A 26,199-nucleotide genomic window follows, 5' to 3' on the forward strand; every position below is an offset into this window, starting at 1 on the left:
GACTAAGAGAATGTTTAGATTTGTCTCTCATGCCTGGTGCTTTCCTACTCCAGCTCAGGGGTAGGAAAGCACCTATTTATCCACAGCTGTCTGTGGGTTCTTCCTGCTTTTCCTTTTACACGACATAGGTGTAAAGCACTTTTAATCTGAGAGTTATGTTCAGTTTCTATTTTAAAGCAGATGGCATTTCCAGTGCAACATCAGGGGGCTTAGTATAGTCAGGAGCTTTCTCTGGGAAAACAGCAGCTAAGTACCAAATGAGCTGATCTGAAGCCTGTGTGAAAAAAATCTGTGGTTTCAGAGCTCCCCCATTTTTGGGGTTGTCTGCTTCAGGGGCACTTTGAAGCATTTACCCCCAGGGCTAACATCAGCCCAATCCTTGCAGCAGCTGCTGTCCAAGGGAGCCCTTTGAGCCACTGCGCTGCCACTGGCATTTTGAAGGCTGCAAGTAACTGGCAGGAGAGATGTTCACTGGCAAACCTTTCTGTCACTTTTCCATTCCCCTCTGGATGTGCCACATCCCTCACTCAGTAGATCTCCGGGTGCCCCCGCAGTGCAAGCGCGCTCTGCGCAGTTGCAGCTCTGGGCACTGTGGTTAATCACTGTCATTTCAGCATCTGGAGGCTGGGAAAGGCTGCACAGACCCGTGAAGCTGTTTGCTTTCCTCTGACCCATAAAGCAAAGAAGAAAAATGGTGACAAGTCATTAACAAGATATTCTGTGTTTCATTTTATGAGTGCCAGCTGTTCCCCAGCAATCACTCATATAAAACCAGCACTAAACCCTGACTGCTGTGGGATGTGAGTGCAGACCACATGAGCACTGAGCAGCTTTCCAGTCAGGGATAGAGTGGATGGTGCCACGGCACTGTGCGGGCCAGCAGCTCCCCGGGACTGGAGTGATGGGAACTGCAGGGGATCCCTGGGATGGCAAGGAGGGAATGTGACAGTGTGAGGGGCACTGTGGCAGCCCCAGCCAGGAACACTTTGGGCATATACCCTGAGGATGGGGGAGGCCAAGGCAAGCCTGGGACAAGGGCTGGTAGGGCTGGGCAGGGCAGGGCTGTGGGGAGCTGCAGCCCAGCCCTGTTGGGTGTTGCTGGGACAAAGGTTCATGGCCCTGGGAAACTGCAATGGGGTCCCAGGCCATGGACAGGGTGGAGCAGCCCTGGAGTCCTGGGAAAGGGCAGGCAGGGCTGGTGGTGCCCCCTCGGGCTTGGCAGGTAGACAAAAACTGTGTGGAATACTTCTATAACGTGGAAGACCCTGACTTTAAGCAACTCAGGTGAATATCTCAGTGCTGCCACAAAACTGTGACAAGTCCATGACATCTGGTAAAGGCTTGGCCAAAGTCTGTGTTTCCTTCATAACGAAAATTAATGAAAGTATCCTGAGTTCAGCCAAGAGGGACCAGCAAAATAACAGCTACGATGACATTAATCATGGAGTCAAAGCTGGCTCCCTTCATTTATCTGGGGACTCCCCCTTGAAATCCAATGCTATTATCAAACTAAACCCCTACAAATCCTTTCTGCTAATGCTTGGGAAAATGCCTGAGCTGGAAGATTGAGTATCAGACAAACAATACTCAATGATCCATGTGTTGCTTGAAGAGATTCCTAAAATAACTGATAAGACGTATCAAGGGCCCAGAAGCAATTTCGATCAGAATATTCTTGGTTTGTACCTCCAAACTGAGAAGCAGTTTTAGTTTTTCTACTGATTCTTATGAATCTAGCTTGTTTCAAGCCAGAAACACAGCTTAGGAGTCTCCATAGACATTCTCTTTACATTCCCAAAGATCTTCCTGCCTCATTCCATCAAAAATTTAATTGTATGAAGGAAAAGCCAAACAAAAAGGAAGACATAAAGTCACTGTGGTGGAAAGCAGAGGACCTTCTGCAACATATGCTATCCGAAATGAACACAAAATGGCAGCAGCCTCCAGCAAACACTTAGAAATTTAAAGATGCAACACACAGAAAATTAAGCCATAATTGCTTCCAACAATAGCAGCATAAGCCATAGCTAGTTATCACCTGAACCATCTGCTCCCCCAAGCAGCAACTCTTAACACAGGCATGAGATTGAAAGATCCTCTCACTTCAGGCACACACTCAGTTCACATCAGAAAAATGGCAACAAAAATCAAGTGTTTTCCTCTGCACTTCAACACACGGGAGATGCAACAGCAGGATTAGCCACAGGAAATACAAAGATAGAAATTGTATCAGTCACGAATGTCTCCGCAGTACAAGCCCAGTCCTGTTTCACACAAATGCTGACAAAACTGATAAGCACATTTTCTCCTTACAGTCAGAATTTATAACCTGAAGTGGCTGTTATAATGGAGAAGTAAATGATCCCCTGATACTCAAATCAATCTTGTGAGAAATAACCTGCATAATGAGTTACAATTGCAAGAGATGAAATTAAGACAAGAACAGTTAAATAAGGGTCTAAAGGAACAGATAACATTTAGTATGGTATTGGAAACCTAAATTAGACTTTAAAATGTATGCAGAGACAGAGGAAGAAGGGGGGAAAATAAGGAACTGGAGCAGAAGCCTCAGACAAAGATGAGCCTTTGATGAGAAGTAATCAGAAGCAATGTCAGATTCACATTATTTGAGGAAAAATCCCCATTTCAAATAGAATTTTTTATGTAACTAGGTTTTAGAGCTTGGCACTATAGAGAGATTTCAATTTACAGTATGAAATACTCCAAAATGCTTACAGCTCAAATCAATTTGTTGCAGATGTGATTAGAAGTTGTCTCTGAGACCATGCTGCAGCACAAGATGTAGAACCAAGCTAATAACACCTTTTTCCCAGTTTGGTGCCTCACATTGATGGATAGTCTTCACCAGAGAACAGTACAACAAAAGGAAAGTATTATCCCTATTTTAAAGGAAGAGACTGGAATGGATGGCACTTCAAAATCACCTAGAACACTAATGACTAATTGATGGCTTTTATTGTACATAAAAGGGATATAGGATCCTGCCATAGGTTCTTGACTACAAAATCAGATTTGAAAAACAAAGAACCAGGGATAAGACCTCTTAGTGTTTACCAGTATTGGATTAGTTACTATGACCCTTGTTTTGCATCCAGGCTTGGTAAAACTGTTTTCCTCAGAATCGTACCTAAAGCTGGAAGATATGAGGTTGGAATTTATCTCATCTGACTGCATATGTCTACACTGTGACCATTTCACTGAGTGCTCTTGCACTCCAGCTTTATAACAAATGGGGAAAAATAGTCACTCATAGGATGTGACTCAACTTGTGCTAAAGCAAATGTTTAACTCACATGAGAAAACTGATGTTCCCTCATTGCCCACAAAACTAGCCTGGTAGGATTAGTTTGGATGTTAGCTCAGATATTTATTCTGCAGATGTCCATGAGATGAGTGCCTCAGGCACTGGAAAATGATAATTAAACTCTAAACAATATGCTCTGGTCTATATAGGTATTATGATAACATCATCCTATCCCCTTCCCAAGTTCTCCCCATGTCTGTTCAGGTAATTTTTATTGCATCTGATAAAAATACAGCCAACTGCTGGGGAAATACAGCAGGAAAAAAAAACCCCATGATCATTCAGACTTTGTAGGATAGGGAGAAAATTAGGAGAATTTTTGTAACCATTGATGGTAATACATTGTGCTTGATGACTATTGTCATCCAGATTCTTCTGCAGGGCACTTTAAATCAATAATGGCAGAAACACTAGAAAGAATGTTAAATAAAAGCTATTTTGCACTGCTAGGGAATTAAGGATGGAATAATAGATCTGTCCTACTGTTTGCCTATTTAGGTATTCTTCCACTGTCTAGTTATTTATCTATTTCTCTAGTACTTGTTGGCTGATGTATTTCCCTATGAAGATAATTTTTAAGGAATGCCTCAGGTTATCACCTTGAGTCTAAGTACCTGTGCTAACTCCTGTGATTCTGTCCTGCAGACCACATGATAAGTAAACCACAAGGAGACAAGGTCATCATTGAAAGGTTAAAGAATGGGAATGAGCTAAGGGGAAGTTTCAACAGATGGTTTCTGTCATGAGACCAGTTAAATCTAAATTTTACAAATAGATCATTGCAACAAAAAAAGGTGAGGAAATTCTTCTTTGCAACATATTAGAAAACATTAGAAGAAAACCATGACAGAGGCCACTACTGTCCAATCTGGAGCTGCAGTGTCAATTTCCCTTCAGGAAACACTGACATAGAAGACCTACAATATTTCCTGCAGCATTTAGTGCTGGGTTTGGCTTTGACATCAGCTGGGATTAGATCAGTTCCTTCTATCACAGCCTTGATTATCATGCATAACCTGAAAGATGTTGGAATAATCAAGCTTTCATATAATCAAGGGCATATTAAAAGTATTAAATGCATACCTAGAGACACAACTGTGTAACAGCTAACAGGCAGTTACAGATCACTGGCTTTTGAAAAGCACAAAGAGAAACAAATCTTTTATTTCATACTGCTATTATTTCAGTGACATTCTGTAATCCAACCAAAGCCCTGTTAAAAAATAATTAAAGGGGTTTTCAGCTTTATTGTATTGTGCTATTTAATTATGGTCATGGCACCTGGAAAGACTCTCCTAGCTGAGGATGATTATGAAAAATAAAATACATCGTAAATAATAATCCTTAATAACCACCTTTTCAGAAATGTTGAGTCTCTAAGCACACTTGGAGCAAAACCTGGTGTATTGCAAAAAGAAAACTGAAGCTTGAGAAAGCTTTGTGACCCCTCCCCAACAAGTTAGTGCTAGTAGCATCACTGTAACCTAGACCATCTGCTTCATAGTCTTAATTTTTCTCTCATTAGGATACAGTCCTGAAGGGATTCCTGAAGTCAGTCTATTCCCATTATTAATTACAGTGTCAATTCCCTTCAGCCTGAAGATTTAAGACACTATTTAATATAAAGATGAAATCTAATTGCTGCTTTCTTTTAAATGAGTAGCCTAAAGTTTTTGTAGTACTGGATGAAAAGACATTGGACACCAGTGAGGTTCAAAACATGGCTTAGATTCCACATTAAAAATTAAGCCTTGTTAGATACCATATGCGTATAGCCAAAATCATTTATCAAAGTTGACTAATAATCAGTATCTGATGACTGTGGTGCTTGACTCAGAAATGCACCACCAGATGAAAGCATCTCTTTGCTGTGGAGGCTAAATAGCATTTCATGACAGGTGAAAGATTTTGGAAAGGAAAAAAAGAAATCTCTGTAATGCAAATGGCATTATACATACAGTTTGTAAACATGAAAGGGATGAAATGCACCTGCTCTGCAAATAAATTCTCTGCATCAGAAGAAATAAAACATCAATGCATATGAATCAAGGCCAATCTGAATAACTTGGGCATAGTGGCATTAAGTTTCTGGGTTTTTTTTGCAAGCTTGATTTTAAATATTTTTTTACCTTTCCTACTATTTTTGACATTGGGGTGCCTAGCAGGAAATAGTGCTACACTTCCAGGACAGGATTGAGTTCCATGGGCTCAGAACCCTGTCCCTGATGTCACTAAATACTTTTTCTGTGACCATGTGTATTTTTCAATCTCTTCCTTTCTTTAATTCCTAACTAGACATCCTGGTAGTAGCTAAGAATTACATCCAATCTTTTCTCTGAAGATCTGATATTTCAGACAAAGGCAATGCATATGAAGGTGCCAGACCAAAGTCACCATGGAGGCAGAAGTGGGGAGATTTTGAATCACAGAGCTGATTTTTTTCTAAACACAACTGTGTCTAAGTGCAATAATAACTTTTTTTTTTTTTTTTTGGTAAGCATTATATTTACCATTCTCCTTCCCCCCCCCCCCCCCTTCTCTGTCTCTTTTTATTTAACTTCTCATTAATCCCTCCTCCAAACTTCAGTTCCAATGACAGAAATTCATAAAACCATTTGGGACACATGAGCTGTGAAAGGTTTTAATCAAGTGATGAATGCAATTTTCGTTTCACTCCAGTCTCCAGTTTATTTAATGCAAGAAAAGGTTAGGAGGATTTTGCAGGACATTTCATCATAAATCCTAATTTGTGTATTTTATTTCCATTGCAAAACTTCAGACTGTAGTGAACTTGACAGAATTCATTAGGTTTTTTTTTACAAGAAAGTCCCAATACAAGTCTGGATTGAGACAGTTCTTGTTCAGTGTACACTTGACTACAAGGATATGTAAAGCTTGAGTTTTGAAAGAAACACCCTTAAATAATCTGGAAAGAACAAGAAGTAGCATGAAAATCGGATTCAAGTTTGTGAAAGGAAAAACAAAGCAAAAACCAGAAGAAAAAACAATTCTAGATAAACCTTCAGTAGAAGGTAGGATGGATACTTTCCTTTCATTCATTCCTTCCAACAGCAGGAGGAAGACCAGCAAGCATGTCTGGACAGTGCAGAATATTTCAGAAATTACTGCATTTAGTAATAGGTAAAATGATTCCCTGGGTGTGGGGGGTTTTCACAGTGAAAGATATCTCTCATATGTATACTCCCATATATAACTAAGAACTAACAGAGTAATCAAAATTCCAGTTGAAACAAAAAAACCAAAAAATAAGAACAATAAAAAATTTTTGAGGATTCACAGGGGGGAAAAAACAGGAGACCTGTAAGGGATAATTATAATTGGCTACCATGATTGAAGAATAAACCAGAGGGGAGAAAGAAAAAGCCACAGGAAAAGGTCAACCAGAGAAAGAAATATGTCCAAAGTTTGGTTGCAATGAACTATATGTCCCCATACAGCAATTAGAGCAATGGTTTTCTGTTCAGTTTATTCACTCTGTTGTATCACTCAAGAAAAGAGAAATAAATTAGGCTGGTGCCTGACCTTTAAAAAACAGTGGATCCCAGTGAATCATCCTGTCATTGACATAATAATTTGATTTCTTTTAAGCCTCTTTCTACACATCCAGCAGCTGGCAAAAATAGAGTTATGGTCTGTGTTTTCATGAGAAGCCCTTTTTCCCTTGCTTCTTAAGGTAAATAAAGTATAGCAGTTGGAAGCAACTGAAAGATAAATTTATCATCATGTCCACTGTGCCTATAGAGAGAAAATCAGTGCCAGGAATGAGACCTGCATGAAACTATATCTAAAAACTCAATATAGCATCAAAACATTTCATTTTAAAGTATTGAAAACTTCTGTTTCTTTCTCTTCACCCTTATTTTTAATGGGTTTGTCTGGGTTCCTCAAAGATAAAGTGCTCAAGCACCAGAAGAAAAATTTCTTTTTATACTTTGAGCATAAGCAAGGGCCTGGAAATCTCAGAAAAAGACAAAGTAAGGAATATTTCCAGAGAGATGCAATAAATTAATAGAAACACTCTGCTTTTGTTGAACATTTATTGAATCTCAGCATTGAACTCTGCTGGATTAGAACTGAGATCAAAAGTTCCTGCCATGCAAATATGACAACAGTGTAAAAGAGAGACTCATAGTTCTTTGTGAATTTTTAAAAGTTCATAACTAGACTGAGGACTCAAAAACTAGGAATCTGTTACTTTCATTGGGTCATTTTATTATGTCATAAAACATTGGAAGAACAGAAAGTTGCAAAACATTGGCTGGTTTTTTCACTTATCCTTCTTTTTACCCATGTTCTAACCATTTTTATATCCAAAGTAGATGATACAGGGAAAACACTTGAAGTGACCTAATTTTTATTGCTGCCTCTGGATTTAGAAAAGTAAGGAAAGACATTTGCTTTGGACCTTCTGTGTAGTTTCTAATAGATGTAATGGGGCTGTGAAGTTTGTGTAGGACCTATGCACCTGTCCTGTGCACAAAACCATTATCTGCTCTGCAGCTGAGCCAGGACACTTCTGATTCTTTAGTGACTGCATTAGGAATAGAATTTAAACAGGAACTCAGGGCAAGTGAAATTCAAGGAAATGCAATGCACAGAAAAATATCAAATGGATGCCACTTTCTTCTTCTTGACCTTTGTGTCTGAATCTATTGAAAATGTATTGATCTAAGTTGTCCATTTAGATCACCTAAGCCACTGACTCCATGCTATTGGAAATAGCAATCTCTTGTAACTACTAAGCAGCATTAATTTTTCTGTCTCTCAGTAATCTCACTATAGTTCACTAATAAATTCACTCATTTTGCTGTTCTTATCACTGCTACTCCAATATTTAGGAACCCTTTTCTCATTTCAAGATTAAAGTTATTCATAGACAGTTCATATCTATTTATTTTCATACCATTTTTCTTTTAGTTTTAAATGCCTTTTCTTCTTCCCTGATCTTTATTCCCTTAGCACATTTCAGCAGTATTCTCTCCCCATTTTTATTTTGCTGGGCTAGTTAAGGCAAGTTTTCTTCTAGTGTCTCTTGAGCAATAAATTAATCATTCCACTATTCATCCAGTAATTCCTTCCTGCACCTACTTCAGGTTGATTAAATCTTTCTTGACTGTAGCTTTACAGAATTTTCAGTGTTGTAAAATATTTTTACTGGCATAATATGAAAGTTTCCCACATTTGGCATATATTTAATTGTGGGAAATTAATATCCATTTTATCCTTTTGTCAACAATGTCCTAGAGTTTAAACAGCTCTCCTCCTACTGTGGTGCTTATCCTTCTATTTTAATCCTAGGTATCAATCATCTGACTCCTCAGCTTGTATTTTGCTAGGCTAGGCAGCCTAGACTCTCTTTTTTACTGGTAGATATCCACTTTCTTAAACATTTTAGCAGTCTTCCTTTTCTTTGCTCTCATCTGAATTTGTCTTTCATGCAGGTGGTGAGACTCACAACAACACCTCCCCACGACTATGCTATTAGCACTCCCATGTGTCTCCTGATATATCCAAAGAGAACATTTGACTCTTCAATGATGGCATCATATCAGTGGTTCACAGTCATTTGGGGACTGACAGATATGTTCAAATAGTTTGTCTTCTCTTTGTGCTCTGGACAGTAAGATGCCAGGACACTGCAGAAATTATTTGCAGTTATTCTTGGTGTAAGGTGTTACAAATTAGCTCATTTTGCCATTTTTCTGTTACCCTGACTCTTCTGATATTTTGTTCTTCATGTAGAATATTCCTAAGCTGATTTCTGTAACTGCCATATCTCGTGTTTGTGTCACCAGCCCTTCTTTCTCTGTTCCAGGATCAGGATCATTCACAATAACAACATACAATTTTACTCCTAACTTTTATTTTTCATAAAATCCACCACTAATCATTTTAAAACCCAAAAATTCTTGTTCTAACATTTCCTTTTTTTCTTCTTTTTTTGGTCTGATTTTAACCTCCTTCTCAACTATGTCATGCTTTTTTGCTAATCTACATCTTCCTACACAGAGCTAGTAATTCCTCAATTCTTCACACAGCTTTATTAATGAAATCACATAATTCTGGCTAGATAAGATCAGATTCACTTCCTTTTTAAAGGAAAAAAAACCCTAAACAAAAACCAGCCAAAAAAAACCACAGAAAGAAATCAGGTTATCCTGACAGCATCTACATTCAATAAACCCCTGTAATATCCTATTTCTCAGACTCTCCAACTCCTATTTTCTTATGAATTCTTAACATATTTCCAAGGTTTGATCCATGGATTTCTTATTTCCCATTACACTTATCTTTCTACATAAGAGCATTGCATTTTCCTATTTCCAGTTTCATGCCACTGCACACTTCAAGCACAGACTTTAAACCTTTTCTTTCTGAATGAAGATTTCATTTGCCAGTTCTTTCAGGGTTCTGGGCTGGATATATGATCTACTCACTTTTACTCAAGACCTTTCAACATTTTGATTTCAATTTCTCATTCCAATTAACTATCTTCTCTTTTTCTTCACATATATCATGGTCATATTTCAAATTTTTTTGTCGAATGACCCTCTGCCATTTCATACACAAATTAGGAGAGTCCTGAAGTTTCAGCCATTCTTTTTTCCATGTGACCAATTATATCCATTTACACTCCAATAGCAACTTTTGGAATGGTTGTTTTTTTTGGTTTTTTTTAGAGTGCACACACTACTGAACAGTACTTCAAAATATGCATCAAATCCTACTTAAAGTATTTTGAGGGTAGGCTGCCTTTCAAAATTTTTCACTCTGTCTGGATTTCCCTGGATTCTATCTTTACAAGAATAGAACATGTCTCTTGTCACTCAAACTCAGTCCTGGAAGTAGTAATTTAAAAGGTTTATGCTTTAGCAAAAAATAATGCCAGGAAATCAATGTTAATGCCAGTTTTTCCAGCTTCAGAAAAAGACTTTTTATCTAAATAATGGAAGTCTTGATTCACTGCCATGGTACGAAAATAAATGAATAAAAGTAACTGATTCTGGTTTATTAAAATATTTCATTGTTGTGTTTTTCTCATTTACTCCAGTAATGCTTAAATGGCATCTGAGAATTGGGTCATTTTGTGTTGCAGTCTGCAAAGCATACAAGGAATGACAATGTCTGTCCTCAGAGGGCTAATCCTGTGCTATGGCAGGATACATTCAGTGGCTTCAGCAGGACCTGGAAATCACTCCATGCTTTCTGTGATCCAAAAGACAAACATAGCCAAGGACCCATGGGGCTGTCAAGCATTTTTGCATGCACGGACTTTTTGGAGGAGGAAGGCTGTTGAAGAGAGACAAATCAAGTAAATCCTTGTGTGTAAGAGAAAAAAGAGAAACTTTCTGCAGCTGTACTGCAATATTATAGTGAATTTTGCTTCTCTACAGGCTTTGTTAACTCTAATTTTAGTTTCCTGTCTCTACTCGTGGGTAACCTGATTAAACCAGTGGTAGGTCTGCCGAGTTCTGATTGCCGCAGGAGGCACAAAAGTCTCTGGTTGCATCAACACATCCCTTTCCACTGACAGCATGGGAATGGTTTAGGAAATAGCATTAGTTTTCAAGAATTAAAACACTGTCTTATAAAACCCTTTATTTCCTTGAATCTCTAGGTAGGCTGGATATTTATTTACAAAGAAGAAAATAATCATGATGACCTATCAGCCTTGGCAATCTTTTTATTTTGTTGATGACTTCAAGGGGAAGGAATCATTTATTAGGTTCTTGGCTGCACATTATTCTATTTTCATCAGTGTTACACATACAAAGATAGTTATTTGAGAATGATTTCTGGAGATAGGGATAAAAACAAATTACTTTTGCAGTAGCCACTGAACACATGTAAATGAAACTAATTATGAAGTGTATTGCTCCTCATGGACCAAATAACATCCTGTGTGGCTCTGCTGGCCCTCTATGTTCATTTGTTGAAAATATATTAACAAGAGCATATTTTAACTTGTAACTCATTATCTCCACAGCTCATCTAGCACAAAAAGAATGGAGATAGCCAGAACAATTCAATGCAATCTAAGATAACACAGCTCTGAGTAAAACTTCTCACTGGCTTCAGCCTTATTTTAGAAGAGCGCAATGTATCCCCAAAGCTTTCTGACACACCAGTGTTCATTTCCCTTTTGCTACAAATGGCAAGCTGAGACTGCTATCATGTCACAGCACAATACCTAGATGCCAATGTTCCACAATTACTTCCTTACACAAGCAATTCTTTACTGTTTTGTTCTTCTAGTCTTTGCAAAAACCTTAATTTATAGTTTATGAAGTGAACTTTGCCAGCTAATCACAGATGCGACAGGGAGCGGGAGGAAACCTGGTACAAGGCAGCAGCTGAAGGGGTGTTTTAAGCCACTGGCCACTCTTAAGTAGCACTGCCATTTCTGCCACTAACACAGTAAATCTGTGTCTAACACATGAAACCATGGAACAAAACAAAGGTTGCAAACGGGCTTGCAAACTTATTTGTGTAATCTAGCTGTGGCAGTCGCCAGTGAAGAGGATTTGATGTGGATCCCAGTGTCTAGATATATGATATCTGTCATCAGCTTTCATTTTCATTTGGAGGTTCTGATGATTGCCTGAGACAGCCTATAGTTTCTCCAAGTTATAGACTTGGAGTAACAAGTAGTTATAAAAATATCTGGGGACTTCTGTTTGTTTGCTGTGAAAAAGGTGAGGCACTTCCAAAAGGCTCATTATGAAAAGGCAAGCTCAGACCCTTTGAGATGCACCAAGGCCAAGCGCTGGGTCCTGCACTTTGGTCTCAACAACCCCAGACAACGCTACAGTTTAGGGGCAGAGTGGCTGGAAAGCTTCCCAGCTCAAAAGGTCATGGGAATGCTGGTCCATAGCATCGGGGCACGAGCCAGTGTGTCCAGGTGGCCAAGAAGGCCAATGGAATTCTGACCTGTACCAGCAATTGTGTGGCCAGCAGGTCCAGGCAGTGACTGTCCCTCTGTACTCAGCACTGGTGAGGCCACACCTCGAGTGCTGTGGCCAGTTCTGACCCCTCAGAACAAGATACTGAGGTGTTGGAATGTGTCCAGAGGAGGGCAATGGAGGTAACAGAAGGCCTGGAGAGTAAGTCAGACAGGGAACAGCTGAGGGAGCTGGGGATGTTTAGCCTGGAGAAAAAGAGGCTCAGGAGGGACCTTGTCACTCTCTACAACTCCCTGAAAGCCAGGTGTAGCCAGGTGGGGATCGGCCTCTTCTCCCAGGCAACCAGCAACAGGACAGGAGAACATATCCTCAAATTGCACCAGAGGATGTTCAGGTTAGAGAACAGGAAGAATTTCTTAACTGACAGGGTTGTCAAGCATTGAAATGGGTTGCCCAGGGAATTTTTGGAGTCACCATCTCTGGAGATGTTCAAGAAATGACTGGCCATGGGACTCAGAGCTATGGTTATTTGACAAGGTGGCGTGCAGTAAAATGCTGGACTCTGTGGTGCTGGAGGTTTTTTCCAAACTTAATGATTCCATGAATCTTACAGAAAATGAGTTCTCTTTATTGCTTTTCAAGCTGGACATCTGAAACTTTAGGCATCCAAAACTTAATGTCCCTTTGACAATATTCAGACATATAGCTGATATTTATCTTAAATGAGCACCCCTCTTGCTTGCTTTTTGAAAGGGCATCCATGCTCAGCCATGGCAAAAGGTATAAGACAGAATTTTCCTTGTAATGCGTCACTACAACAGGATTTGAGTTTGGATGAGGACCGTGAAAACAACTTAAATTAATATGGCCAGAAGCACAGGATACAACTGTCAGTAATTTTTACAGGCCTCCCCAACTTCTTCAAGCATCAGAGCTCCCATTTGGCAAGGTAATTAAGCATCTTAAATTATGCATCTCTGCGTTCTTGCATGCTTACAAAGAACCTCTCAGAAGCACCGTAGCCAGCTTGATTTGTCTACTAACAACTGGTAAACAATTACAGTCCCCACAATGTGTGGATTGAGATATTTTATCAATCTCTTGGAAAGAAATGTACATGGTTTATCAATACATAATTGTGTTTGGTTATGTAGGTACACTTATCCCTGCCTAAAATTACCATGGAACACTCAGCATAAGGATGGGTACTTGATGTGTCCAAGCAAGGAGCAGCATACATACCTACCACACAGAAGGTATTTTCAGCCAAGGTTCCCTTTGTTAGCTAGTGAATGGTACTGCCTTTCAGGAGCTAACATCTGCTTTGGGGCCAGGGAACAAATTAACTTCTCCTCTTCCAAGCTAGCTAACTGTCTCTCTCTTTTTCTCTCTCTCTCTCCCTCTGCTCTCTCCTTGCCCACCTATAAGTTTTATATATCATTAACATGAACCTTTATGATTTCTTCCTTAATGACTTCCTTGCCACAGCTCCTTATTTTTCCAAGGTCTAAAGGAAAGATGTCATTTGGCCAAATCTACTGAACAGGCTCCTGCATGAAATGACAATTTATAACAATTAATTAAATGTTAGGATTAGTCTCCCCGTCAGATGATGCCACTGGCTAATGATACACCCCTGTGTCAGTGACAAATGATGAGATGTCAGCAATAAAGCTGCTTGGAGTGAAGAGCTTACATGTCAGCCATTTATTCATCCACACTTATCCCAAATCACTGAACTTCTTAAAATGCCCACTGAGTACCTGATATGATTCAAGCTGATGTAGACTGACATTATAAGTTATTTAGCATAAAAGGAATAGAAGACTATTCAAGACTTCATCTTACTCTGTGTAGGGCTATACCACTACCTAATCCTGCAATAAGGACTCCAAGATCACCTGGTAATTTGGGATCAGCTCTCCTGATCCTAACTTGGGCTATGGATGGTCTGCTATGATTCTCCTCGAGAATGACAAGGTGTTGATGAAATTATTTATAAATCTCCTTCAGCTTTATGAAGGGAATTACTTCTCATTGCATGGGCTGTGATTAAGGGAACAGCTTTTGTGAAGGATGAGGGCAAACAAAAGGAACAGATAAAATATTTGCTAATGAAAAGAACCCAGTGGTACAATACAGAAGAGGGAAGTATTGAATGAAGTGTTCCTGCCACCCACATGCTAGTTGAAGAGTAGCACCATGAAAAAAAAAAAAAAAAAAAAAAGAAAATGTATCTGAAACAAATTATTCTGACACCTGGGCTGAAATCCAAGAAAAACTTTCAGATATAAAATAAGATGTCTAAAAACTGAATTTTTTACACTTGTGGTAGCTGTGTGCTGGATACCATCATGGGTTAAATACAGAACTCAAAAATTTTAGTGTGTTTACAGCTCCTCACTAATCATAAATGCTGCCTTTTAGCTCAGCTTCATAACATTTCCTTTTCATTGTGATTACTGCTGTGGTGCCTATGCAAGTACGAGCTGGGGAAAGGGCAATGGAAGGTGCAAGAGTGCTCCAAAACAGTCAGAGATGCACTGAACACTGATACTTTGATGGGTAGGATTTCATGATTCTCTTTCTCAGAGCTACATTCTGTAGTGCTCACCTGGAATGTACATAGAACACTATATGTGAGACAATCAGGGAAATTATGGTGGTTGTTTTCAGTCCTATCAAAGCTCCCCTTTGCTTTATCCAACACATTGTTTCAGAGATGATGGCCTTGTCCTTCACATGGTTGTTGCCTGCAGCCAGGACCATTTAGTTCTAACAAGGATCCTATTTAATGCAAGAAACACCTAAAGCTTATTATCCATCACTGGCTGCATAAAATTACAGGCTGTCAGTATGTGTTAGATGAATCCATCTGGAGAAGATAAAAGAACCGAGAATGAAACTGGTTTCAACATTCCAGATAAGCTTTTAGCATTAAAAAAAAAAAAATGCTGAAAAAGAAGAAAAGACCAAAGACTGGTTATTGTCTTTCTCTTCATGTAAACTAGGGAGGAGGGCACAGAGCTATTAGATAATGCAGTCAGCTTCCTAACTGTTTCAGAATTATATATTTGAGGCTTTCTCAATTGAGGTAGGTCTTTCTTGCTCAAAGGGTGGTCCCTCTCCTATTATTGACTGCAGTATTCTGAGCCTTGTCTTTTAGCAGGAAAAAAGAGATGGATAAATTGAAAAATAACAACAGACTTGGTCTGCCTGAAAGCAAATTCTATTAATGCTCTTGGGGGCGTGGGGGGTGTAGAAAGTTAAATCCTTTCTACATACTTTACAGAAATAAGAAAATGAATTTTCATGAAAAGGATCCTCAGACTTTCTCTTATTCATGTCAGTAGGTTTGAATGCAATGATTAAGATATATTAATATCCCTAAGTACATCTATGGGAGCATATATAGAAAATTGTATAATTGTCAATATAAATTGTCTTAAATCATGTTCAGACCCATATCAAGAGCCTTTCACTAGGGAAAAAAACATAAAGATGCTGCATAGTGATTAACAATCCAGCTCTGTAAGAATTTTCCTATTTACTTCTGGAAAGAAGAAGGGGACACTTGGATTAGGACTTTTGGGAAACTGAGTCAAGTATCAGCTACATGATGTTCACTGTAGAGTTCATCATAAACATAAAACAATCTTGGTGCTAATATATTAGCCAAGCACTCAGTTTTGTTTCATGTAGATGTGAAACTGTGCTTCATGTTTTTCTACTTTCTCCAAATGAAGTGGGAGGAAACACTTTTTGACTAACAGAGTCTTAGAGAGAGTGACTCTAAGATGTAAAAATGTAGTTCTAATTCTTGGAAGCAGATATCATTTTTCCATCCTGTAATCCTTTTTTTTCCCACCTACTCACTCATGCCTTGCCTGCCTCCTCCCTTTCCTACTCCAATTCCTCCCTTTCATATGCCACAGGTAAGGATACAAAGCCATAATAGCATCCTAGAAAATCATACACGCAAGATCTGTGCAAAATATATGGATCACATTAGATAGAGGTGGTAAAGAGAAATAAAAATAAAGGCACACAATTCCTCATCCAATGACACACGAAGCTGATATATGTGTAAGTTTTGTGGAAGTGCTTTTAATACATGAGCCTTGGGTCAGCTCTAATGTGAGTAGAAAACAGCAGCAGATGAAGCACGAGCCTAAGCGGAGAAAAGCTCTTGCAGTCCTTCTGGCAGAAGATTAAAATAATTGCTAATGGGAATGCTTTTCAAAAGTATGAACATTTTAACTCCACTACATATGATAAAGGAGCCATGCAGAACTGAAAAGGCCTCCTTTTTAAAGAAATGCTGTAGAACAAGATTTTTTTTGTTTGTTTTTTACAATTAATCAATTGAATTATCTCCAATGGAGAGGTTATGTAGGGTAACAGGAAGGGGCTTGTGCGCTATCCCAACAAAAGTGTGTAAACAGGAGGAGAATGAGTGTGTGGGTGTCAGTGGGAGAGGTGGTGCACACAGCTTTTTATGGGTCTGAGACACAGCCCAGTGCAGAGAATAGCACCTGGACAAGAAGTAAAGGGGTTTAAAGCAAACTCCTGGCTCTGACCTTGACTTCCAGTGTTCTCCAGGGTTCCACATGAAGGTAACAACTCTACCAAGTGCAAGGTTAGCATTCATATGCTAAATCTTTGAAATTCATTAAATGAGAATATTCAATATTTTTTTTTTTTTAAATCTGGTGCACCCTCAGAAATTTTGTGAATTAGAAAAGAGAACTGCATTTGTTAAGCAACCACTGTTGAAGCAGCTTGTTCTCCACCACTAGGATCATTTGATCTCCACTTACCCCATAGCTGCTAAGGAGTGAATTACCCTCATGGGGAGCCTTACAGCAGTTGTTATTTCCTGCAGAAATGCATTAAATTTCATGTTAGAATTTGTTATAATTCTGTGGAATTGAAGCCATAATTCTTTGCCATACTACTTCATACTGCCAGAAGCAAAGAAAAGACACAGATGGCAAGCCTGGCTTGGTATCTTAATTGACACATCAGTTAGTCCAGGATAAAACACCTAGATGCAAGCAACCTGCCCACAAAGCAGTCATAGAGTGCAGAAATACCTCTTGTGCATCTTTAATGAGTTTATGATGCCTAATCTGAAAAGGTCACAACAAAGCATGACTTCATTTTTTATCTCACCAATGTGCTTTAGGAACAAGTACATTTTATCTACCTGGAATATTGCAGAATGGATTCTATAAAAACTATTCATTTTCCCAAGAGGAAAATTTGGGTGGGAGCAGGTTGTGTGAAAAGCTTGGTAGTACAGAAAAAGCAGAGCTGGCCAAGAGAATCTGCTGTTGGGAAGTAGAAGGACACAACAGGGCATGCCATCTGAACAGTGTTCAGTTCAGTTGATGACACACTAGGTCTCCACACATCCCATTAACAGCTTCCTAATCCCAGGAAGTCACACCCTCCTCAGCTGCAGGAGGAACAGACAATGAGCTCCAAATTGTAACCTGGGCAAGTGAGTCCTACGTGAAGTCATGGTGCACTTCAAAAGTTCTGCTCTACAACACAAATACTGTTCAACTAAAGCACTTAGCATTTAACTGGCTGACTTTTGTGATCTCTTCTTGCTTTTAGCAGCTAGAAAAAGCCCATAAATGCTGGGGAAGGGGAGCAGATTTGGCAAAAAATTGAAATTCACAGTCACATGAAAAAGAGGTCAAAGGACAGCAGCCTTCCATTACAATCACAGGTACTGTGTCTGCCTCATTAAAAGCGTTGCATAGAGATTGGAATGACAAGAAGCCTAAAACACCTCTTGCCGTTATAGTCTGTATATTCAGTTCCTGGGTATGACCCTGGACTGGTCAAAAGCCACTGTCAAGGTGACAAAAAGGAAAAAAAAAACACAAAATGCAGCAGCAAAGAACTGGAGATGAAGATTTCAAATGAAGAAGAGAATGGAAAGAACTTTTATGATTTCCAGCATAAATATTTTTCTTGATTTCTTTATTCTTTTGTAAAAAGGACAAATTTCCGCTGCTAATCCAGCACCAGAAAAGACAGAAAATGTCTAAAACACACGTAAGTTCTTCTGGTTATTTAGACTGACACAAGCATCTTTTACTGTTGGATTCTGTAAGAGAGCAGGTGAAATGTTCCTAAAATTAACAGGGGTTCTGGTTCTTTTCAATCCACTGAAAAACTGTCACGACATTACTAGTGTCATGCAACTCTAAATCTTACATAAATTATATAATAATCAAAGTCCTGTGCTTTAACTCAGTGAAAAAAAATCTCTTCTGGTTATTTAGATTTTGTTTCACACAATAAATCTAGAAACCAGGAAACTCTTTGAAGACCCATGAATTCAATAGTATCACAAACACAGGCATTATTTATTTATTACTACAGTAGTCTGAAAAATTATTATCTTTGATATATCATTATATACATATATCACTGCCTTATGCTGCAGTCATTGAGAAATGCACAAATTTATGAATTTTTAAATTGACATTAAAGAAGTTCTCAGGACAAAATTGCTTATAGGACACCCCTTAAGACCTTTTTAGCCATACTGGAGGGACAGAGAAAGCAACTGGAATTGTCAGAAGTCTAGAAATAATATCACACAATAAAAGATTGAGCAGAAAGATTGTCTAGGTAAGGGAATAATGAGAGGAAATTTGGAAACAGCCTGTAAATATTCAAAAAGATGCTCCAAATACTGAGGGTATCATCTCTCCTCCTCATTCATGAGGGTAAGACAAAGGGATTTAAAATGCAATAAGCAGGATATAGGTAAGGCATTAAAATTCCCTTCTAGTGGTAGAGCTCATGAATCACCAAAGTGGGTATGAAATATCCATCATGAGACACTGCTAAGAACAAGAAGGACAAACTTGCCTCAGATAATTACTGCTGACATCACCAAAGCAAGTGCAGGGGTGATACATACTCTCAAGAGTCCTTCTAACTCTTTCTCCTGTGATTTGAAATGTCACCATTTCTATTTTAGCAATTGGATCTGATTTTCATTTATTTTGTTTTGTTTGTCAAATGAGAAAATTTTAAAAAAAGCAGTTTGCCTGATGAAAGATGGATTATTTGTATCATAATTAAGCTATGACTCTTTTGGGTCAAATTTCAAAACAAAGTGCTGGCTTGGAAAAATTACTGAGAGTTATCTCAGTATTCCAACTCAGTTTTATTATGGGAATCAATCTTTTTAAAGATACAATTAAAAACAGCCATATAGTGGACAGAGCAATAAGCTAGAATAATTGTTCAAACAAGATGCCATACCCAAAACACAACGCTAGAAATCCTCAAGATAGGATTTACCATGCTGAAATGATTTCTTTTCAAGTGAAGGTTTGCATCAATGCCTCTATTTATAAATGAAATTCAAATTCATCTGCAAGTTGTATGTAAAGACTTTTCCATCACTTTAAGTTCAGTGCATGAGAAAGAGCTCTGGGCTTATCATTTACATGTGAGGGAATTAGAGCAGACACACTCAGACAAAAGGATCTTTATGTATCCACTTCCAATAATGCATTTTTCCCATACTGTAAGTAACTATCTGCTTCATGGAAAATCTTGGCCGTGGAAAGGGTTTTTAAACATTCCCATAGTCTGCTGCCTAAGGGTTGTTGAGGGTTGTTTTGTTTTCTTTCTTCCCATTATAACACATTTGCTTGCATTGGTCATGTCCATACAAAGTAGCAGTATTTTATTTATTTTTATCCTACATGCTCCTTACATTCTTGTAATGAACACCTGAAACAAAATGAAAAAGACTTAAGTTAGTATTTCTTATTGGGAGACTAATCAGCTTGGAGCTGGCAATTTTTATTTAAATCGAAAGGAGCAGCCAATAATGAAGTATAAACAATATTACAGCAATATGTTGTATAATCAATCATGTAATATGTGATTCAAAAATCTTTATAAGACTAGTACCACCAATCTATTTATGGGCTACAAATTCACATTAAATAATGAAAAGCTGCAAATCACAGACACAATAGAAACAATTGTACATAAGTTCATTAATGATGTATTAACCCAGACATTGGCAGAAACCATAAACCATGGCTGGGCAAGTATAAATCTTCATTTTCACAGACTGCATGGTGTTAAACAGACTGTGAGCCCTGGTTGAAAATTCACCTACAGAGCACTGTCAGGATCAAATGGCGTTATTATGTTTCCAGAAATGTAGAGGAAAAGGGACAGGAAAGAAAATGGAAAAAAATCTAAAAAAACAACTGCAAATAATAAGATGCCTTAACTGCAATACAATAAAAGTAATTTTACAGCTAAGACAAAGTAATGACCACATTTCTGAGATTTGTGGTACATAGCAGGAGCTGGGCCAAAGAATGGTACATACTTACACTGGCAGTGTGTGTGCCCTTTCAGCCCACACAAAATATTATAAAGCTTGATCTGACACAGTCAGCAAGCAGTGTACACATTATGTTGTTGCAATGAGTCTAATTTCAATTATAGCTCAAGGCCAGAAGTAAATAAACAAATATACCAAGGAAATAAATAAGAGGAGGAACTAAGTAAAACAACTAAGCTTTCATAGGGAAAAAAAATCCAATGTGACTGTGAGCAAGATCAGTTGTATTTCTGCAATATTATCTTCATCTCTGAAGGACAACTCACCTAGCAGAACTCAAAGGTTGAAAAACTTTGACAACAGGAAATGAGCAAGGGAGGAAGCTTTTAAAATGTCTGTGACCTTCAGCACCTGTGGAAAGAGGAACTGAAAGGTGACGTTTTCATGCCAAGGCCATATTTGCTAGAAACTCCCATTGCTTTTGGAGGGTGGGTTCCTGAGATTTTTGCATATGGTGCATGAGGTGCTTTGAAAATACTGGTACTATGCAGAGCTTCCTGAAATCAGTTCCTGGAGCCATCCCCAGTTACTTAGGACCCCAGTCACTTAGAACAAGTCATTTCTCAGAGAGATTAACAGATAGCTGCTCTGATCTGGATACTGTGCTTCTGTGAGATGGCTCAAAATACGTTTTAATGCTTTGTGAGCCCTCTAGCAGTTATGAGACAATGGCATGGGCTAGTGAACCTGTTTTTCAAAGGGTCTAAGAGCTGTTCACACTTCTATACATTGTTAAGTACACTGCTAATCTTCTGAGTCTCAGTGAGTGGATAAATGAGCTGCCTTCTCACCAAAAAATTCTAGCCACTGGCTCTGAAGCCTTTCACACTGTACAAGTCTGGCCATCTTATACTGCATCTCAATTGTCCAAAATAAGAGAACATGAATACAAGATTTGACTCCTCAGGTGTGTGTTTTCAGTTTTGGAAACCTTCCTGAACTTGGGCATTGAAAAACCTGACTAAGTCAACTGCAATAGGGCATCCAAAAGACATGAAGAAATATCCAGATTTTCTTTTAATGATGCAGACAAAATAATAGCCATCAAAGAAAATCCTGATTTGTTTGTGTTAGCTTTTCTGGAGGAACAAAAATTAATAGAAAGTATGAAGTGGCACAGAAGTCTCTGAAATTAAAATACTGAAATATTAAAATACTCTGAAATTAAAATTAAAAGTTGTCAGGCAGCCATGAGTACCTTGTAGAGAACTTACATTGAATTGTCTTCCCCAGGACTAAACAGCCTGGTGCCTGTGTTGCACTTTTTGTCATGTTTCATGCATTTAGGTGTTCCACAGCAGCTGAATGCATTTTTATTGTTTCTGGGCAGGAAGGGAGTTTAAGATGCTTATTTCAGTTGTTCACCGGAGAGATTGAAACCCTCTAACAAAAGTGAATTTACTAGAACGACCCATGGTTTGGAATTACCATTTGGGCATAAAGGACTGCATGCCAAATCTTTGTCAGAGACAAATGGTTGAGAAAAATCATATGAAAGAGATGAATGAAAAACCACCTGGGCTGGTGCTATGTGAAGTGACAGAAAGTGAATGACTGATGCAATGGAGAATTTGTTATTGACCTTAGTGGAAACAAATCTCAACTTCCCTGTTGTTCAACAAAACCACTTTTTAGAGAAGTACTTTACTGGGGGAAAAAAATATTCAGCACTTTAAATAGAGACATTGATTTCTTTCAGCTCATTCAGTCTGACCTGGGAAAGACAAATAGTGAAGGTGTTAATGGACAAATGTAAAAGGAGCACATAGGCTAGTGAATAGTTACAGTTGCTCCTAACACCAGGACACACTTTTCAGGTTTACTACAGGCCAAGTTGAAGGATATGGGTTGAAATTCAGAAATTACCCTTCTATCAGTCATGCAATTTTATGACATGGAAAAGAAAGTCACACCAGGCAGAAAAAAACTTCTTTAGGCTTCTTCAAGATCTAAGACAGTTTTAATGGAGGTTTCAAAGTGCTCTGAAAATCCCCCTTGAGCCAGCAAACATGAACATGTAGGATGTTCACAGACAGTGATTGCTGGCTGAGGATAAGACAGAATTGTTCCTGACTTTATATCTTACCTTCCAAAACCTGCTATCTCCCAGTATTGGAAAGCTCTAAGCTCCATTATGCTTAAATTGCTCCAATTACTACATCCTCCTGCTCTAGAAGGTGGTTTGTTATAGTTACCCTCCTGCCAGGTAGGTATAAGGAAATAAATGATATATTTTGATACAAGGCTATTTTGCTGACCTGGATGGATTAAAGAACTGGTAATAAATTTTATTTTGTCTTCTAGGCCACTGGTGCAAACTAAGTCCAGTTCAATTGTGACCAGAAGTTATTGCCACCTGACAACAGAACCAAACACATGTGATACTGATTGGCAGTTCTTAGCCCAGGTCCTTCTGACTTGGTCATGAAATTGCCCCTTCTGACACAAATTGGACCCAATGAAGCTGCATTATGCAAACCCCCAGGAACAAGTAGGGTGGAATATTCTACTTTGTGACTGGGAGAATCAGGTCACATTCTTCATTTAAAAATCTTTCTGCATAAAATTTACTTTTGTCAAAACTGAACTTTACAAAATTCAACATGAACATTTGAGACAATTATAAAATTTCAACACAATCTCATTGTTGGAAGTTTCAAGCTGAAATATTTTTTTCATTTTACCTCAAAATTTTGTTCTGCTTTGGAATTTTATTTTTTAAAAAAGGAAAATAAATTGCATGTTATGATGAGTGTCTCAGATGACACTGGAGTGGGATTCATTTTGCCTAACTTTAGACATCTACACTGTAGGCGTCAAGCTCAGAGCCAGTCACTCCAGGCTTCCTTTATAGCTAATGGAAAGAAACAGGTACATTTAAGGTGTGACTCCTCTGACCTATTTTAAATATCTACTTTAAGATCAATAATGATCTTAAAATTACTGCCTCTCTCCACTGCCTATGGTATGAATCTACAGAGATGTCAAATGGAGGTCTACCAGAGACACTTTCTACTGCTGAGTCCTCTCCCAGTTGTCTAACTCTCCATTACATACACTTATTTTTCAGCTTTTTGACAGCAAAAACCATAACTAATAATATTTTCACTTGAAATAAAAGGCTGCATGTTGCTTCAGAATTTTCATTTCATGAATAAACTTCTTTTCCAAGTGAATTCAAAATTTAAAGTGGAAAACCTTACAAGCTATGTGTGAAGCTGAAGTTACATAAGGGACATTTTAGCAGGCAAGAAGGATGAAAAACCACAGGTTCTCTCATCCTGTGTCTCACATCTCCTCAAATTATTTCCACTCACAATTACCAAAGTCAACAGAAAAGCTACAAGGAGGTTCTGTGGGATGGAGGATTCGAGGATTCAATGATTTGCTCTCCAATCTCAGCTGCCATGAAGGAGAGGGACAGGAATGAGACAGCTAGAAAAGCAGAGAGAAGAGATGGGGACAGGTGGGACCGACTGCATGCAGTGGGTGGAAAGAGCATGAAGAAATAGATGTTTTAAAGAGTGGCTGAAAACAGGAAGGTGGAAGAGTGTCTGAAGGGAAGGCAAATGTAAGAAAGGACAGAATAAGTAGCTGAAGAAAAGCAGCTCTAGAGACATTAACATTTTGCTTTAAATTAAAAACTCCAAAATGAGGATTGTTTTCTCACAGGTCTGATCATAATTTCCTAGGTTGCCAGGCACATGTCAGACACAGTAAAGAAGCACAAGTGGATCCTGCTTTTCCTCTATATTTAGTGTACCTAATTCAGCTCCAGAACTGTTTGCAGCCCTCTTTACTCTCTCTCATCTTGTACTTCCACACATCCAAACCATTTTGTTGCAGACCTTTGGCTGCACTGGACTCAGATTCAGACACACAGCTGGGAATATAATTCATTTTGCTCAACAGAACTAACTTCATTGGTAAAAACAAATTTACATTGATTGTCTCTGAACCTGCACACACACTTTCTCCAGCCCTCTGCCTAACAAAACAGAGAAGGAGATTTTTGACTTGCCAATAACCTCACAAACAAATTAGCTTGATTTTAATTCCATTACTCTGGCTAATCTCTTTTGGATTTCCTAGCATTTACACAGGAAATGGGTCATTCATAATAGATGGTGTGTACATTTAGCTTTTGTAATTCAAGGAATGTGTTAGGTGGTTTGTGGTGACATTTTTCTTAATAATGTGGGCAGCACTGGAATGTCTTTCTCCAGCTACTGGTCTCTTGGTGAATGCACACGTTATTTAGATTGAGAGCAAGAAACTCTCCCAGGTGGTTTTCAGGTAAAACAGAAAGTATCTGCAGGGAAGGTTAGAAATAAAATTGAGATGTGCCTTTGCCTAGAACAGAATCCCAGATTGACAACGGGGTTTTATGGAATTACCTTTTAGCAATCTTCAGCTGCCTTCCTCCCCTCACCCCTTTCTTTCAGGTAGGAGGAAAAATGAAAATATAGGAAAATTAAAATATGGGAAGTCAGACCAGGAACAGGCAGGAGTTTTAGGCATGTCTCTAGCACTGATTCACCCTACAGCTTCATGCTAGTGCATATCCTCTCTGCTTCAGTGGGACAGGTCTCCTAGGCAATGTCAAATTAGCCCCACTTCTGATCCTGCACTCAAAACCAGACACTGATACCATGACATAATCACTATACAAATCTAATCTAAGAGGCAGCTTCAGCTCAGAGTCTTAACATCTCATTGCTTTAGAAACAGGCTAAACTTTACTTTCTTACACAGTCACATGATTCAATGTGTTGCAAAACAAGTGGGCTTTAGACATCTGAGATAGCCTCCTTCCTCTGTGTTTTTCTCACAGATCCACAAAGAAACTATGTGGATATGTAATATTTTGGCCATTGTGTAATTCTGAGCTCCTTCATGCCTTCACTTTGCCTCCGAATGCACTTGTCTCCCAAATTCACCGGGGAGATAAGAAGTACAACAGCCAGCATTTTTGATGTAGTAATTCACATGACTTGGCCAAGTTTTTCTCTCCTGGAAGTGGAGGACACCAACAAGTTCTCTGATGCTGCCTGCCTTCTGTCATTCCGACACCAGAGTTTTTCAGCTCTTCGTTGCCCATTCAGGAACTGATCTTCACACTGCACAGAAGGAATAATGGACACATGAAAATTCACTTGGGAAAGATGCACAGGTGTTTCATTTATTCTAGCAATGAAATAAAAACAGATCAGAGCCTTGAACTGAAAGTTGTGATAGATAATGTGACAACAGGAAAGCCCTAAAACACAAATTGCATTTCCCATTTATCTATAAATTATTTTTGTACAAATTTTTTTTCTCTTTATCTGCAGAAAAAGTTTGAAAACTAGCTGAAGAAAAATGTGAGTAACAGAGAGGACTAAGCAAAGATAGCATCATTAAAATATAAAATTCTGTTAATAATTCCCTTCTGGTCTTAGGTGCCAAGAGACAGTACTTTCCAGGTCTGTGTGTTTCCCCAAATACACCATTAATAAGGTTTTCTAATTCCACTGCACAATCCTATAACTTATAAAACCACTTAG

This window comes from Serinus canaria, chromosome 3 (genome assembly GCF_022539315.1).
Source record: "Serinus canaria isolate serCan28SL12 chromosome 3, serCan2020, whole genome shotgun sequence".
Taxonomy (NCBI): domain Eukaryota; kingdom Metazoa; phylum Chordata; class Aves; order Passeriformes; family Fringillidae; genus Serinus; species Serinus canaria.